Source organism: Frankliniella occidentalis, unplaced genomic scaffold, assembly GCF_000697945.3.
Source record: "Frankliniella occidentalis isolate FOCC.00 unplaced genomic scaffold, Focc_3.1 Scaffold269, whole genome shotgun sequence".
Classification (NCBI taxonomy): Eukaryota; Metazoa; Arthropoda; class Insecta; order Thysanoptera; family Thripidae; genus Frankliniella; species Frankliniella occidentalis.
In genome coordinates, this window is record NW_026267395.1 from 312,872 (window position 1) to 322,439 (window position 9,568).

At 51.9% G+C, this 9,568-nt stretch overlaps 1 protein-coding gene across 1 annotated transcript in view; it reads right to left on the reverse strand.

The window, feature by feature from the left end:
* Positions 1-1,235, reverse strand: part of LOC113204568 (uncharacterized) — a 10,714-nt gene extending 9,479 nt beyond the window's left edge. Inside the window, exon 1 of the mRNA XM_052273390.1 lies at positions 941-1,235. The gene's annotated coding sequence lies outside the window, so the exon portion shown is untranslated. The remainder of the gene's footprint in view (positions 1-940) is intronic.
* Positions 1,236-9,568: the final 8,333 nt, after the last annotated feature.

Consider the following 9,568-nt stretch of genomic DNA (forward strand, 5'->3'; position numbering starts at 1 on the left):
GAGGGAGAGACAGAGAGATCACGCCTGACCTCAGATGAACTCAGAACAGAACTCGCCCTAGCCCAGCGCAGGCAAACGGCAGGTTGATCAGATCAGCAGCGTTGCGGGGGTTCAACAACCGCGGGTGGGGCGCTAGGTGCAGGCTCCGCTGGCTGCGCACTGCACTCGATGTGCATGGAGATAGCCGCTGAGCCGCTGGCAGATAAGGTCCTGTGTAAGCTGCAGCCAGCGCGGCGGCACCTCCCGCCGGAGCTCCCGGCTGCCCTAGGCGAGGCGCACCGAGCTACTTTTGCAGGTCGAGGTGGGAGGTTTCTCCTCCGCTCCGCCCGGCCCGGCCCGGCGGCGTGCACAGCCAGGGCACAGCCAGGGCATTACCACAGTACCGCGGGCGCAACATTTCTCCTGTTACTAGGCAATTACCTCCCCTCCGCCCCCGCACCTCCACCACCACCCCCCACGGCCCCGGGCAGCCGGCCGGCGCACCCGGGAGGGGGAAGGGCTCCGCTACCGTCGAAATAGATAATAGAAAAAAGAAGGGAACCAACGTAGGGAAACCGCCCTGCCGCTGCACTAGAGCCACGGCGCGGGCTGCGGGGCGCGGTAGCTCGCGGCCTGCGCGTGGTGACCGCCCATCAGTCACATCTGAGTGATAACGTGCAGGAGGCAGCACAGGAAGCTAAACGGTTGTCGGCCACGCGACCACTAAGTCGTGCCTTCGGTGCCATCCAGAACTCTTCCCCGAGAAAAAGTCGAGGGGTTGACAGGTACGGATCTAGAGGAACACCCGGGGGGGGGGGGGAGGGGGCGGTCTGACAGGCCACGTGACATGAGTTACGATTCGTATGAGAGCAGGCAAAGGGCAGTGAACATGGGCTCACACTGTGAGTGGCTCAACGGCAAGGGAAGGGACCCACCCGGTGCACTATCGCTAGAGACTCACCTCAAGTTCTCGATGGCACCGCTAATCTTCTCCAAGACTGCGGCGGGGGAGACCACGCGGCCGCGCTTGAGGGTCGCCGTCGTGGAGGGTGGCCGGAGTATCCTAAGAGCCGGCGAGATCCGGAGCGCTGCTGGTCACGACGGCAGCGCCGAGGGAGTCGGAGGAAGGAGTGCGAGACAGAAGCACGGCGGCGACGTCCACGAGGAGCACGGCGATGTGTCGTCAGCCAGCGCGCCACGAGCCGCTCTCTCCTCAGTCCACTGCAAGAATGAACCCGCAGCTCGGCTCGGCTCCGACGAGGCCGGGCCGCGCCGGCAAGGCCCCTGCCTCCCCCCACCTCAGCCGGCAGCCGCCGCGGCCCGCGAGGGACGGGCAGCCAAGGCTGGCAGGCAGGCACGGACACCGGCGGCAGGGGAGGGGAAGGGGTACTCAACAGTGGGGCAGGAAGGTATGAGACGGGAAGGTACACTCGGGGACCGGGCGGAAATCGTAAGCCCACATCACTCTCAAAAGAGTTTTCTGATTGTAACAATAAATTTTCAACTTGTACCTACCTAACGACTTCAGATTCACCGACGAGCAAGGTTGGGCTGTCGTAAATTTACAACACTTTTTAGACAGTCCCCAGTGGCTGTCTCCACCCGAAGGTAAAAGTTTCCCGTTTTGATAAAGATTGCGGATTGACGTTCCAGTTCCAGTTTTTTTGTAAATAGTAAATTACAAAACATATCTTAAATTTCAGGGGAAAAATGTATACCCTGAAACCTGCAAGTAAAAAGTATAGGAAGTGGTCTTTTTATCAAAATTAGTAATGTTCTTTCGAAAATAAAGTATACTAGAATCTAAAACCTCGGAGGGACGGAGTTCGGGGTCGTGCAGATCAGGTAGTCATCTGCTGGGTTTAAATGGACCGGCATTTAAATGCCCTGCAACGCCGCCGTGTGGCTGCCCCGCTGCCCCCAGCCCAGCCCAGCCCAGCCCAGGGAGGGAGGCCCAGCGCCCTGCAGGAGAGGGCAGGGGGGCCCGCCCGGGCCCGCCTGGCTGACTCACGGGTATGTTTAGTCGGTACAGTCACTCCACCGACGGGTAGCGCGTTGTGATCACACGTGGCCCTCGCCCTCGCAGCCCTCGCACGCGGCCGCCCCCATTTGGCATTCGATTGGCCGGGATGGCACTAGAGCCAGCAGCTGGGCGCAGCGGGCCGCAAAGCACCACAAAGCCACGCGTGGCGACACTGTACTATACAGAGAGTCGCTCACCACACATTGTAATCTTAGATATTAGCGAATGATGAAATGTATCTTAACACTAGGACAGATATTAAGACATAAATTGAAGTTTTTGACATTAATTTTTTACTATCAAATATTGTTCACGATTAATCATTAATAATTCAATTTCATTTTAACGTAATTTTAAAGTAGTGAAAATAAGCTTGCTTACGGTGTAATTAATTCATCAACAAATTGTTCTCACAGTCACCTTTCAGACACATGCTACAGACGAGTAAGCCAGCCATTTTGTCGTGGAAAAACGCTTCTATGACATTTTTTTGGCTGTGTCCGAAAGAATTGAACAACTCAGCGAGCCGGTGAGCTACTGCCCGGCCGCTGCCACCGCTGGGGCCCGACCTACGGTATTCGACCGGAATACACATGTCACAACTCGTCACAACCTGAGACCGCCCGCCGCTATTCTAGGGGGATTAGCCGCGTTCCGCCGAGTTCACGCGACGGTGGGGAAGTGGGAAGTGAGGGGGGGGGGGCACGGGCGGTCGTATCGTTGAGATAGGAGCGGTTCAATAGACACGGAGGCTTTTTACTTTCCACTCTTGTCGGTTCTCACCGGCGCTAGCGAGCGCGAGGGAGCACGGGCCGGAGTCACGTGCGTGTCGTCCGCAGACACACGCGTGCGGGGCTCCGCTGTTGAGCAGCGCCGGGTGAGATTGCATCATGTGGAGGGGTCCGGGTGGAAAAGTGGGGGGGGGGGGGGGGAGCTGCCGCCAGCGGCCATCTGAGAGCGAAAGGTGATAACGAAAAGACAATCCGCCGCGCATATCTGAATACTGACTTATCCGGAGAGGGTGTCAAACACCTCGGAAAACTACCAACTTACAAGAGGCGCACTCGCACTCATAAATATAATACCCATTACTATCACGGCAATTTTTTTTGCGCACTGATCACTTCTTACACAGAAAATAACACCTGCTTTTGCGGCCAAGCATGATTTTGGACGAGTACACTAAACCGACTCTGAAACTAAATTTACCAGGTGGCTCGTTAGACTAACCCCGCGCACTTGTGTAGTAATACAAACTGTACCGCATGCAGGAGTACACACTGACCATGGATATTTTTGTAACTACCTACGGACGATTTTAAACATAACTAAGCTAGATACAAAATGACTGCCAATTGTGTGTTGTCAGTTTCAACTAACTAGCGACCAACAAAATTGAAATTTACTAAGTTATGTTTTAAAACGTCCATAGGTTGTTACAAAAAATGTCCTTGGTCATTTAGAGTGTATGCGGGCGGGTTTTTCTTGTATCGCTGACCACGGCGCCTGACGGGCCGAACGAGTAGGCAACCCGCTCGCACTATACTTCATGCGGGACAGTAATCTGGGGTACACAGCAAAACAACAAAAGTGCGTCTAGTCAGCCACCTGGTACCTTATTATTAAATGAATCCAAAATATTTGCACCAACGTTGGTCAAAAAGGGTTACTGCTGGCTGTAAACGAACTCTGACGTGCAAACATGACTAACGTTAGAGCATTTCCAGTTAAATCACAGAGAAATGGGTCAAATTAAAGCGCATGCAATCAGCGCGGCAGGCTACACTCACATCCCGATACTGATTTATAATTTTTTCACCTCTCAGTTTTGACACGATGATTCCCATGGAAAAAGGGGGGGGGGGGTAGCAGACACGGGTTATTGTGACCACACGTGTGGTCACGTGGGAATCAACGTGTTAATGCTGTTGAAAAAGCATTAAAGCGTCTGGCTATTTTTTCATGAGTTGTACGAAATAGTTCCTTTTTGCACTACTGATATTTTTTTTTCTGTAGTCAGTAAGTTACATACCAAAGTTCACACAATAAGTAACAATTAAGTCAGTAATCCCTGCTGCATAAAAACTTATCAACTAAGAAATAAATAAGTACAGGTCTGTAGCCGCCAGATGCTGTGCGACTCATCTCGCTGAGCGCCATGCGCCAGCGCCGCCCTCAGGAGCCCCAGCCGAGGGGTCGCCGGGGGTCACGGGCCGGGCCGGCGACAGACAGACGCTGAGGCTGCGGAGACACGAGCGCCCTGTGATAAGCCCCGCGTTTGCCGCCCCGCCGGCGCGCCGAATACCGACAGAAAAGAAAGAGAGATGTGACGTCAGCGATAGAGACTTTTCCGATGTCAAAAGCGAAATCGGAAAAGAGGGGATGGGGAGGGGGATTGAGTCGAACGACTGTCACAAGAAATGTGCTAAGCAGCGTATTCGTGGCGCCAGTCGGACGGCTCGCTGGCAAACATTCTCAATGAATCGAAAGTGTGCAAAACCAAGTGATTTTCTGGCCTATTAAAGACAGTTCCAGTATAGAAAAACTTGGGTATAATCCAGTATAATCATTTCTGTCGAAAAGTGGTAGCATGGTAGCATAGTGGTGGCACTACTTGTCACTAACTATAGCGACCAGGCTGAGTAATAAGATGTGTTGACAGTTCATGACTCACGACACACAAAAATGAAATGACAAGTAAGCATGCATGATTGAGAAAGCAAGATCAGTGTTCCCCCATACACTTTTGAATGGGTAAGAAGTGAAATCTGACTCCTAAAAATGATGCAATCCATTCGCTAATAATTCAAAATAATTTTGTACAGTAGAAAACAGTTTTTCACTAATTACATATTTTAACACACATGCGCACAGAAGTAGAAGCACACTAAATCTGAAAGGACTTTTGTTGTCCATAGAAAGACGCGTTTTTGTGCACATCTCAACCGGGTGTGTTAAAATATGGCAACCCTGCTATTTATACATGTTCTGTATTAGTTTTCTTCAACTTCAACTTCAACGAGGGTTTTAACGATAGTTGGTATTACAGTAATTATTTATTCTTATTGGCTCATTGGTTCTTCTTGTTGTTCCTAAAAGTTACCCTGTAAATCTCTTGCCAATAAATCAGTCTCCATGAGTCAGAAAACTGAAGTATGGCCAGACCCCTCTCCCCATCCAAAGCAACGATTAAGCAGTCAAGTGACGTCAAGTCAAGTCATAAAGTTCATTAGGATGCAGATTGGAATCTAGCAAGTGAGGAATTTGCACCCTAATGAATGATGGACAAAAAATAATTGTCCAGAAAAAGGATGCTTCGTCACTTGCTAGATTTAAATCTGCATCCGGTTGAGATGTGCACAAAAACCGACAAAAACGCGCTTTCCTATGGACAATAAAAGTCCTTTTAGGTTTAGTGTGAGAATACATGAGTAAAAGCTCATCCAAATTACAAGAGAGCAAGAGATCGACTATAGATCACTCTCATTGGCAACGTGCTTAGGCGTATTACGAACAGAAAAGATCTAGTCGAAGAACATCGTGAGGAACTCATCAAAGAGACGAAAAAAGACACTTTGAAAAGCGATAACCTATCCAAGTCTATGCATACCCTAGCAGTACTTACCCAATGACAAACACACTTTCCCACCATGAGTCAGACTTCGTGGTGCGACAGAGGAACGACCATCGCATACTCGGAGGTAAATTACACCTATTACTCATCATTCACATTGTAGGTTATGAGAAAACAACTGTTCTTTGTAATGTTCAAAAGGATGTGGCACCTTTAAAATACAGGGTGCCCAATCGGCGCCCTTCTTTCTTTTGCTTAAGTATACTGTATCAGGCAGGCGTCCGGGTTGCATACCCGCACGGGGCTCGGCCTGCCCGTGCCCGCGCTCCTGGAATCCGGAGCGGAATAATCAGAAGAAAGAACGGTGCTGCTACGATGTAAACTGGTTTGCGTCATGCACTCTAGATGGGAAGGGACAAGTTTTGTACCTAGGCTAGATGTGTCTTTGAACACATCTTCATCAGATACATATTTTTCTGTCCGGAGGTCCAAGGTAAAAATTGTGTATTTTGTATGTAACGTAGATACAAATTTGTATCTGGTTTGTGCCGGTTTGTGCACAAAGACACATCTAGCCTACGTAAAAGAATTGTCCCTCGCCGTGTATGATTACGAAGATATAGCTCCCCGGCGATCTGTCAATCCAAATGTGTACATTGTAAACTTTAAAACGGCATGTCTGCTTTATATAATGTGGACATACCCACCCATGTACACATTTATAAATGTGTATAGTTTGTGCAGCAGTAGTTACTCACAAATTTTGTGAGCCTGAAAGGTATTTGAGTTACAACACCCCCTAATTTGCGCAACTTACGAGCAACTGCTCTACGCCATTGTCAGCCGACACCCTAGGGAGAAACTTGTGCCGTATCTTTCCGCCGCAGGCACTTTCTTAGCTTTGGCTACAAATTAATTTGAAAAATTGATAATTACTTGCGTCGAAAGTGTTCAGAGTGGCAACTACCTGATGCAGCTGCCACCGCTACCCCACGACTCGAAGTAGCAGAAATACTCCATGACAGCGATACTTTGAGGAGGAGTATAGGGCCGCGATACCTCGCGCCCGGGCGCTGCGGCAGCGGGCGTACTCACAGGGCGTTCTCGTGCGGGGAATACTCCAGTTCCGATTGCCGGAGTCTCGCCGGCAGCCACCTGTTGTGCCGCCAGATGGGTTGCCTATCGAGTGCGGCGCGAGGTGCAGGACGAGAGCGACGCCGCTCGCGTAGGCAACCCAACCACCAGCCGCCGTGGAGCAGGGCTCCTGTGAGCCTAGCGTGCACTGGTGCCGCAATCTCCCGATAGAGGGTGCGGTGATCTTGCGATAGTCGCACACCTCCTCCTGCCCCGCCAGGGGAGCCCCGAGTGAACTCCGAGAGACAGACACACAGGGTCACGTCACGACAGTGTTGCGGGCTTGCATACCCGAGGGCCTATAGGGGCCATATGGCGCCGTGCGGGTCGAGCGAGTAGGCAAACCGACCTACTGCTACAGGGTGGCCGCTCTGCCCCGTCATTTTGAAAAGGTAGACTAGCCCGCTTGCAGACGGAGAGGGGAGGTGAGAGGGGACTGGAGAGGTCGTGCGGGCGGGCTAGTCTACCTCTTTTAAAATGACGGGGCAGAGCGGCCACCCTGTATGTCGCAACCCTGACACACGGTACTGTACAACGAATTGTGGTGCGTTATTCCACCCGTCGTTTTGCACACTTGCATCAGAAAGATTTCCTGCAAACCTAAAGGAAGTCCCCGCAAATCAAGATTCAAAGCGTAAATATCGAGGTGCACTTCAGATGAAAGAGCAGGTGCCTTTCTTTAGTTTTGCGCTCGACTTTATTTCTTTTATCTTTAAAGCCTCGCACCTCGCCTAAAGAGCCTTGTTACTCTTTCCTCGCTGTTATCGTGGGCCGGACCCTGCGGGGCGGGGACGCAGAGGGAGGGGGAGGGGGCGGCGCGCGGGTTCCAGTCTTCATAAGCAATTATTAAGGCAGTGCAGTCATGTGCGAGGGCCGCCATAAATTTTTGTTTCTTGGACGTTCCGTTCCCAGCTGAGCCGAGGGGACCGGAGGGGACCGGGGAGACCCTCCTCGCCTCGCGCTCTGGCTGCGCGCCGCGCCCGGCGGGGCTGGCGGGCCAGGTGCCCGTGGAGCCCACATTGCATGAATATTCGCATCGGTTATGGCGGTATGCAAATTATAAAGGTGCAGCGGGATGACGACCGCACGGCCGAAAATTAAATTGGACGGAAAAAAGGAGGAAAAGTCGTAAAGCCAAACAACAACAACGCCCCGCCACGTACCGACACCGAAATCGATCAAAGTCCCGTCAACGCCAGCCAGGGCGTGCACTTGCAGAATGGGCTGCGCGCTCGTGTGTGTGTATGCGCGCGCGCGTGTGTGTGTGCGCGGTGCTAAGCAGCTAAGAGGTCGCGTGGGATTGTCACATTCGTCTGCTACCCGCCCGCCTGCTCCGCCTGCCCCAAGCGAAAGCCCTCCACAAGTCTCCAGGCCTACCGCCTGCAGCCCACGCCAGGCTACCGCCCAGGCCGCCCCCTCGCCCAACCCCCGTGCGGCAGTACCCGTGCGTGTTCCTGGGGCCCGGGGCTCGCCCCCGCCACGCCCCGCCACAACCCGCAGTCGGTTGCGTGAGAGGCCCGTAAGGTGAAAGGGGGAGGGTCAGGGAAAGGACTGATAAAAGTCAGATAACAACTCTCCCCATACCATTTTTTTCCTCCCCGGAAAGCGGCCGCCGGCGCGGTGCGGAGCAGGCCGGCGGAGGCGCTGTCGCTCTCCATTTGGGAAATGAAACCGGCGTGTGTCCGGCGCGTTACCGGCGAGCGGGCTGGGTGATGTGTTGACGAGCCTCGGGTACCTGGCGCCGTGAATCAGCTGAGAGCAACGAACGCGCAATGGATGATCGCACCCCATTACTGAACTCTTCATAAGCTCTGTATAAATCATTCTCATTTTATGTGTACTGAAAAATGCCTGCAAAGAATGGGTTTGTATAAAATTTTGAAGATTTAAAATACCAACTCCTTCGTCGAAAGCTTTGCAATACGAACACACAGTTTGCAAAGGAATCAGCCAGCTTGCAAAATTTCTTTTCAATACGAACTAGTTCTTTGCGATTAAAATATCGAAAAGTCTTCGCAACGTCACAAAGAAAAGAGTTTTGCAAGCATTTATTGCAGTGAGCTGCAATGAAAAAGCAAAACTACAGAACCCTCGTGAACCAAACTTGTTTGTATACCATTACATTAGTTTGAAAGCCCAGGAAGAGTAGAAGTTCCATTTTCGTGATGTAATGATTTCAAAATTATATGTAAGAAGCTAAGATGCAGTTGACATCATGACAAAAATCGATCTAAATAATCGAAACCATCAGAGTCCTCCCCCACGATGCCGCTGATGCACTGGAAACGTAATGTGTGAATGTCGCTCACTTGTAGGTGTGTGAATATCAATTCGTGCACTTGGTGTATGTATATCCGTCCGTGTTTCGTCGAGTTTCGTTCCTCGCCAACCCATCTCCTGGCGGCGAGCCTGGCGGCGAGCCTGGGGGTGCCGGGGAGCAGGGTGGGAGAGGACGGCCTGCAGTGGAGGGTGGGCTGAGTTGTGGTGCGGTCCGGGCTGCTGGCCTAGCCGGGGGGATGGTGCCATGGTGTTTCCAGCAATTAACATATTTCAGCCGGCCCATTGGAAACAACACATCGTAAAGCCAAGCGGGCTGAGGCGCGGCGGGACTGGGCACTGCAGGGGTTGTCCATCCGGCCAGGAACGACCACACAGGAAACGCTATTTAGCCCAATGATATCATGATTCATGGTGCCGTACAACGTTTTGGCTAGAGATGACATAAAGTGCATTGAAATAGTTTTAGTTTTTTAGCCGAATTTTCTGCAGTATATTTCTTGTTGCAGTGTGTGACTGCGTTGTTTCTCCCGGCGAGGTCCGTCCCCGACGGTAGCCAGGCGGGGTGCCGGGGCTGGATC